General features: G+C 35.3%; 1 long non-coding RNA gene and 1 pseudogene across 1 annotated transcript; one reads left to right on the top strand and one right to left on the bottom strand.

Moving 5' to 3' along the window:
- Positions 1–823: 823 nt before the first annotated feature.
- Positions 824–1,384, bottom strand: LOC149188483 (uncharacterized). Its single transcript, XR_016256294.1, has 3 exons — positions 1,326–1,384; positions 1,082–1,216; positions 824–988 (listed from the first exon to the last, which is right to left on the bottom strand). It is a non-coding gene; the product is annotated as an uncharacterized LOC149188483 (long non-coding RNA).
- Positions 1,385–2,698: 1,314 nt separating this feature from the next.
- Positions 2,699–3,991, top strand: LOC149188482 (nematode resistance protein-like HSPRO2 pseudogene; annotated as a pseudogene).
- The last annotated feature ends 4,699 nt before the right edge of the window (positions 3,992–8,690 follow it).

Below are 8,690 nucleotides of genomic sequence, written 5' to 3'. Positions count from 1 at the left end.
ATATACTGTAATGGAATTTATACTGTAAAACATATATTTTTGACTGCTTATTAAGTTAATCCGCCCTGTAAATCCTCTCTTGTATGTGATTTGTACCCTCAAAACAAATGGCGTTTCGGGCTCCACTTTATGTTTCATTTGAACTCTTCGCAGCTCGAAACAAGTGGTATTTCGGGAGCACCTTTCATGTTGATTCCCTGTAAACTGGTCAGCTCTAAATTAGGATGCTATTCCATTTCCATCACGTCAATAAAAGAAAGACCTGCATGACTGTCTTCTATCCAACAACAACAGAATATCTCCCCAGCTCGTAGCTACATTCCATCCGGTTTCCAGGTCGATGTCGCATATTTCCCTGTCATCTGGTTCAATCGGGCATTGTTGATAACATACCTGGAACTCTTAGGTGTTCTAACCAAAGCTCACATAGTCTCAGGGTCCATTTTCAGAATGACTACAAACTGTATTAGGGTTTCCAGTGGAATGTAAGTATACATGTAACAAATACCCACAAATTTTGGTGAATAACCGGACGAGCTTATGCTTTTTCTAGCAGGCAATGGAAACTTTCAAAATCATAAATTTTGCATCCTTTCAACTCAATTGTATGATTCATTAACGAGCCAACAGAAATGCGTGCACTCCACCATTTAATTGTACGCTAGAAATTCATGAACATTGTTCCTCCAATTGAAAGAATACCTGAGTGATATTCATCATCATGCAAATTTGTTATGAAAAATAAATACAATATGCTTCCAACAGTCTCTAACTCAGTTTCGAATTCCCGCAAACTTTGTGGATGGTGTGTGTATATATAGTCTTTTAATAGCAATTGTCTTACAATTCTTGAGAATACATTTATAAACTGTGCTCGTAGCCCCATAACCAATTATATATTTCTCATTCAAATTTTCTGTCAATCGCATTATGTCATCATACATGAGAAGGGCCATGTCCATGTGCAATATTACTAACCTTGGAGAACCTGGTTAGGACATCAAAGCATTTTTTAAACAAAGGACACATAATGATGTTGATATAATTCTTAAATCCATGATATGATCCAGAGAAATAATACCTTGACCCATTTTGTTCGCATCCCCTTTAGTAAATGGCTTAGGCTGATTTGAACGGTAGAGAGCTATAATGATCATACATACTAATAAAACTGAACCCAACGAGATGCAAACAATAGCTGGTGTTGAGACGGAAGCTGTCCATTTTCAAAATCAACTCAATACTCTTAAAAATATAATTTCACAGGAAATTTAATCACAAAACAGAACTAATCCATGGAATCTAAAATTTATTTCTGTTTTCACCTTTCGATTGTCTGGAGTATATCCCACAAAGTGATCCAATCCAATTGCCACAAAGATCTAAACATGTTATTATTATAGTGAATTTTGGATTTGGGTAAAAATCTCAAAATTTTTATTTTTGTAAATACAGTGTTTGAATTACCAATTTTTCCTTCACCAATCCCAAAAACAAAAAAAAAAAACTTCATGAATTAGCAAGCCTTCTTCTTTTCTCCTGGATTTTGTTGATCCATACCCTAGTGCTGACAGCTGGATACAAAACAAGCCTTTATGAATGCCCTAGTTTACTAGTCTTACTCTAAAATGAGATTAAGTGTGCCTAATGACAACTATTTCATGGACCTAGCTGGTTTATAAAAGAACATCACAAATCAAGAGATAACAGATGCGTGCAGAAAGAAATCAAATATACACAAAAACAGAGCAAGTTTAGCATCTTTCATGAATTTTCAATAAAAATACATAGTAAATTAATTGGGTATATTTTAGGTGGTCATGAGGAATGATTGTTATCTTTCATAATTAGATTCAATTCTCATAAGTGACATGATAAACTAATATTGAATATATTATTAAAATGCTTTCAAACCTTATTTTAAAATAGATTTAACCCCTCAAAAGTATTTTACCTTTACCTAAGAACAAAACACACCCAAAAAAAAAGCATTTCTATCTGCTTAGCATTATACTCAGAATTAATAACTCGATAGACTCATAAATAAGTCTAGACCCAAATAGACTATACAATAAGGACCTCGTTGCATTAAAAGAATACATCAGTGCGATCCGATAGCATTAAAATTTTCAAGTTCTTTGAGGTTAGTTTACGGGTTAGTGTAAACTAAGAAAAGGTACAAATTCATTTAAAAAAAAAAAAAAAATTGATGCATTTTAGTTTTAGATAAATAAAAATGGTGAAAGTTAAAAATAGTTTGATTTATTTGTATTACATAAACAGTAATGTGCTCAGAATTTAAGTGCCAACAGACCAACCACCGTATATTTAGCTTATATCTATTCACTTTGTTAACTGGAAAAATATATATTTATGTGTTGACATTATTTAACTCTTTTCATTATTTATGTGTTGAGTTTTTATCATCTACATAAAAAGTTGAGTTGCAACAAATAGATATGTTTTTTGTCCAGTAACGTATTATATATAGCTTTTTGATATATTATGGCTTTTTAAATATATCAAGGATTTAAGAACATTTTATTCTATTCCAGTTTTCAAAATTTTAGTGTTTAAAATGTATTTTAGTGTTTATTCTATTATTATGTTGTTCTTTTTAGATTATGGTATATGGAGAGCATTAGTGTCTTTACTCTCCTCGTTATGTTTGCAGGGAAAAAATATGTCTTGTAAAAAAATGGCATCCTATTTTGCCTTTGTTGAAGAATCCATAGAGCCCTCCCCCATGGAGTGTGCGGGTTACGAGCAGTATGTGCATCTCCCCGAGCTCAGTGCCATGTGGAAATTCAAGGAATGGCCTGGTTGGTCTAGAGAGGGGTTGGTAAAGGCTGCCTTACAGTCATTGGAGATTACTTTTCAGTTTGTTTCGTCTGTCCTCTGTGACACAAGGACTTACATTGACAAAGAGGAATGGAAGAGAAGGCTTGAATCCTTAATTAGTTCTGAGATTGAGTTGATTTCAATGATTTGTGAAAATGACAAGCAGGTTCCCACTCTTCAGTTGTCAGTAAGTAGTGGTGTTCTCTCATGGAAAGTTTTCCATGAGGTATGGCAGAGACCTGGTGCTTTACCTGTGGTTAGCAGAACAAGTGAAGAGAGCTTACTTCCTCGTTTGGGTACATGGAAAAGCGCTGAAGCTATGGTTTCTAGAATATGGCTTGCCATTGAAGGCCATATGCAGAGGACTCCCTTCACTTTAGGTCTGGGGGAACCAAATATGTCAGGTAAGCCTCTTCTTGAATATGATAGAATCTGCAAGCCAAGATATTTTCACTCTTTAAAACAACATAAACAGTTCCATAATCTAGAAGATGCCAAACTTTGCAATGTCCTCCAGATCTTTGAGGCGTGGGTATTTGTAGGCCAAGAATTGTTGCAGAGAGTATATGAAAGAATAGACTCTGGGGATTTCGTAGGAGCATCCACAGACTGTTGGATGGTTGAAAGGATGTGGAACATGCTCACAGAAATTGTGAATTTGCTTCTAGTGATGGACCCAGATGATTTCCTTTGCCTTAAACACCAGTTGGCAATTAGCAGCACTAGTACGCTTGCAGGTGCATATTTCCTTCGGTCTGCCCCCCTTAGAGACCTTACAAATGCATGCAAGGAACTAAGGCATCTGGTGCCCATAGTCATCGGTGTTGAGGCTGATCCAAAAGGTGGACCAAGGCTCCAGGAGGCACTTATGCATTTGTTTCATTCACATGGACTGCGCTCACATAACACTTCAGGTGCTTACAATGTTGCAACAATACATGTTCTGTTGGCCTTCCAGGCAATAGAAGCCGCGGTGAAAAGGTTTTTCTTCTCATATCAGCAGCTGGTAGTAACAACCATGGGTAGCACTGAAATGAAGGGTCCATCATATCTAGGTGCTTGTGATGCCCTACGTCATATATATTTTGAACCACCTTATTTCCCCAGTGTGGATGGTGCAAAGACATTTTTGGGTTACTATTGGCACTAAAAGTTACAACTATGGTGGATGGTACACTGGAAGATCTACAGACAAATCAAGTGAAATGTACAAGAGAAAGAATAGTGCCTTCAGTTTTTCAATGTATTACCCCAAATACACACATACACTTTTTACATTGACAGTTTTGAGTACTATACATAGAATTATATTGGATATAGGATTAGACTCATTTTTGTTCATCCCCATCAGTAGGACCAATCAATAGAACAATGGTAGAAATTTGGGATTTTTTTTTTCCCTCTCCAACGTGGATAGGATACTAAGGATTCATAGTGTGCAATTCCTCCTTCGTTAAATAGTGTAAAAGATTGTCCAAAATTAAAAAGGTAATTATTAAAATTATTAAATTTTACGAGTTGTTCCTTTTTTTAAATTTTTAATTCTTTACCTAAATTTTATGATGAGTTTAATGATATTTATATAATTCATTATAAATTTTAACAAGAAATGTAGTTTAATGCTGTTATTTTTATACATTTTTTTAAGATGTTTTTATTCAGTGTGTGAAACTGAGATAATTATAATTTTAATTTGTTAAGTTTATTTAATGGAATGCATCATAATTTTTTTGATGCAATTTTTTTTTTTTTTTTATCAGATTTTTTGTTTTTTAAGATTTTTTAATTCACTGTGTGAAATTGAGATAATTATAATTTTAGATTATTGAATTTATTTAATGGAATGTATCATAAAAAATTTAATGTATTAAATCTATATCATATTCAAGCTACATTCCTACCATAAATATCCACTCATTTCCAAAGTTTTGAGAAAAAATATTAGATAATGCAGTTCAGATTGACTAATAACATATAATTAGTATAGTTTTTTATCTCTACATTTATTTTACAAAGTACTCTGATACTTCTTCATACTCTACTTTAATTTTCTTGCACATGGCCTTGTGTTATTGCTTAAGATGTCATTTAATTTAACTGAATTTATGGTAAAGGTATAAATTTTGCCTTTAGTTTTAATTTTGAGTGATTTTGATTTGATTGTCTTAGATTTGTTAAATTTGATTTTTGATAAATAGTTTTACATGCTTGATTAATATAGGAAAAATACAAAAATTCTTTTGGAAACAAAGTTTGCTTTGGTAGCATTTGTAGTCTTTTGAAGAAAAAGGAAATTTCGTGAATAATTAGTGGTCATGAGTTGCATGTTTTGAAAAGATAAAGAAAATTGTTTCTTTGATTGTCTTTGTTAAGAAAGTTGTTTTCTATAAAATTTGCATTCTTCCAACTCTCTTAGCTAGGAGATTCATTGAAAAAGAAAAGTAGTGTAAATCATCTTAGGTGCATATTTGTAGTGGTTGAGAGTCGAGTCTACACACCACCAGTTTCATCTCCACTACCTTTTGTCTTAAGAAAGCCATAAAATTAACGCTTAAAGTAAAATCAACTTAGTAACTTTTTATTTACTAGGGCTCTGAAACACCAATATAGATCAGGCTAGTGTCTTGGAGTAGGAGAGTAATAAACTCTCCAAGACAACAAAACCAAACAAGTAGCTTATCTTGTGATAGATTAAATCCAGCTGTTTCATTTATACTCTGGGAAATCTCCTCTTAAAGGAGAAGCATGAGCTCGTGTCCGAACCAGTGAGGGGATCAATCCTCCCTCGTTGGGAACGACGCCAGACACGCACGTATTACAAACGGTAAACCTCAGATTAACCATTGTCGAGGAGCCATGGGTCACTTGTCGGTAAACCTTGGATTATTGTCAAGGAGCTGGCAAGGGGATTGAGCTTGATACTCTGCCCTTGCGTGCTGTCGGAGTGTAGACTGTTCCCCCAGGTATACTTGTTGCTGTTGGTAAACTTAGTGACCATAATCTTTAGGATTCTACCGAGGTGACGGTGGAGGGAAGATCCCACTGTACCTGGAGCAGACGTCGGCTAGACTCACTTGGATTTTCCGGGGGGTTCACTTCACTTGAGACGGTTAAAGTGGAGGAACTTGTGACGGTCTATTCATTAAGCAGGTTGTCGGGGTAACTGTTCCACCCGCCACTTCTGTACTGAATCCGGCGATGTTTGGTTTCATCTCCAACTAGCGCTTTCGGTCCGGAAGGCTACTGTTTGTGCTTGGTTTGATGCCCTAGATTCTTTAGGCGTGTGCTTCAAATTTGTTTGGTTCTTTAGAGACTTTAGGCAGTTTGATTTGAGATTTTACTTTGTTTGCGTGTGCAGTAGTTAAAAGTCTTTAACTGTGGCGGAATTACCGAGACAGCCCCGTAGACTTCGGGGCCAGTCTCCTGAGATTGTTTCCGTGGCCGAATTGTTGAGGACATCCCGTAGAATTCGGGGTGAGGACACAAATTGCGTCTGGAGAGCAACCTCAAGAAGAGTATATACCTGTGGTACAATACATTCCTCAAGGTCAACCCCAGCCTCAATATGTACCCCAAGGTCAACCCCAGTATCAGAGCCTTGTTTTGTTCATTTTTTATTAACCTTGGAATTCCCTAGCATTGGTAATCTTCAAGCTTATTGCTCTTGATATTGGGGGTTTGTTGGGGACAGGTTTTATGTCTCTCCCTTTCATCCCTATTTGAAGGGACCCATTAACGCACCATCTTATGTGTCAATGTTAGGCAGTTCCCTTTGACCAATTCCAGCACAGCGACTCATCACAAGTCGCCCCTCGACAATAACATGGTGGCCCCACCTCCAGAAAGAATTCATATGTCATGCATGGGTTAGTCTAAATTTGTCAGAGATATTTAAGCTTATTAATGACCCAATTTCTTATGATCTTAGTTATCGTACAATGTCATCTAAGATCCCCTGAATATTACTTAATCCCAAAGTGGTTTACGTGAAAAGTATAAAATATTTACTAAAAAATGAGACTTCCATGCTTAGTACGCTATGCATTGATCAAGACCATATTATTTACTCAAGCTAAATTATTTTCAATGCAATTTGTATAGGTATTTTAAGAATGAATAAGTGGGGGAGGATTAACGAGTTGGAAGTTGAAGACCCGGAAGATATGATACAATTTTCAGCAGAAGACTTAACATGGATAGAGATTGAGGGGGACCAAGTTGCAGTTATTCCATATTGTCGACTTGATGAGTTCATAAGTGGAGAGGAATCAAATGAAAGTGCACCCACCCAATTTCTTCTTAAGAATCACCGAAGTAAAAAAATAGAGGATATCAAAGTCACCAATTACTCAACATTCTTGGAGTACAGTGTGTGAGTCTCTATATGCTTTTTCAAGATATGTGTAATTTTTTCAATATGCATAAATATTATATCTAATTTGCAGTAATTTTTTTACGTACAGTTATTGGTGTTCATATGGTCCACAGTCGACAAGGAGAATTAGGAGTGCATCATCAGATCCAAAGACAACCCGCAATCGACATGAAAGTATTAAAGTTGGTTGCCAATGTCACTTCTTTGTGCGACGACTTGTGATGAGACCAGATGATGCTGTAATAATATATATTGCATGTAGACATATTGATGAATCTAATGTTATTTGTCATGGGACAGATGCAATCGGAAGGTCCATGAGATTCAATTATGCACCACATTTAAGTTGGCATATGCGATCTACAGTCCAACATTTCGTTAAAAGAGGTTTTAATGCTACAATGATATGGGACAAGTGCATCTCTGATGTGAAGGATGGATCCGGTGAGTTATACACAGGGATACTTCGAGATACCTACATGACAAAAAAAGATATAAGTAACATTTACAATGATATCATAAGGCTAGAGTATGTTAAAGATCAAAGTGATCCAAAGAGTGTGGAGTGCTGGTACAAGGAAAACCCAGAGAGTTTTTTCTTCTACCAAAAACAAGATCTTGTTGAAAATATCCCTTTTATCATAGGCATACAAACAAAGTGGATGTGTTCAATGATGCTGAAATACTCTCACAATAATATTATCTCAATGGATTCAACCTTTAGTACAAATAAGTACGGGGTGAGTACATATTTATCCTAAATCCGATTCATTTATTTAACCTCATATTAATGCATGTATCTTATATAAATGTAATTATGCATATTTTTTGTAATGCAATATCAACTTTACACCTTAATGGTTTTCGATGAACATCACAATGGGGTTCCAATAGCTTGGGTGATATCATCACGCAACACTATAGCTGATCTTTCTAAATGGATGTTGGCCTTACTTGCAATTGGATACAAAGAGCGACCAGATTGGCATGTTCTTGCCTTCATCACGGATGATGCTACTGCTGAAATTGAAGCATTGAGGTGATGTGTTTATTATTTTTACAAGAGGCATAAAAAATATTGTTAATGTATAATCTCACTAAAAATTATGTTATTGCAGGTCTACGATCAAGTGCAAAGTATTATTATGTGTGTGGCATGTTCGTCGTGCATGGTTGAAAAATGTTGGAAACAAGGTCAAAGGGAGGGAAAACCAAATACGCATTTTTCGTGGATTAGGTGAAATCATGCACATGTGTAAAGATGATGAATCTGTGCGAAAGAAAGTTGAAAGCTTATTTGAAGAATTCAGTGAACAATTTTTTTTTTTGGAATATTTTAGAAATACTTGGCTGTCCAACAACAAAATATGTAAGCTTCTTATTGGTGGTTATAATGACTCTATTTTTCATGTCATATGTATACTTATTAATATATAACTAATAAATTTCTTTCTACAGATATGTGGGCAAAAGC

Source organism: Pinus tabuliformis, chromosome 3_1 (assembly GCF_031772625.1).
Source record: "Pinus tabuliformis cultivar Carrire ecotype Pingquan chromosome 3_1, CPIR1, whole genome shotgun sequence".
In the NCBI taxonomy this organism is placed as follows: Eukaryota; Viridiplantae; Streptophyta; class Pinopsida; order Pinales; family Pinaceae; genus Pinus; species Pinus tabuliformis.
Note: the sequence above shows the minus strand (reverse complement) of the source record. Positions and strands in the feature narration are given on the sequence as shown.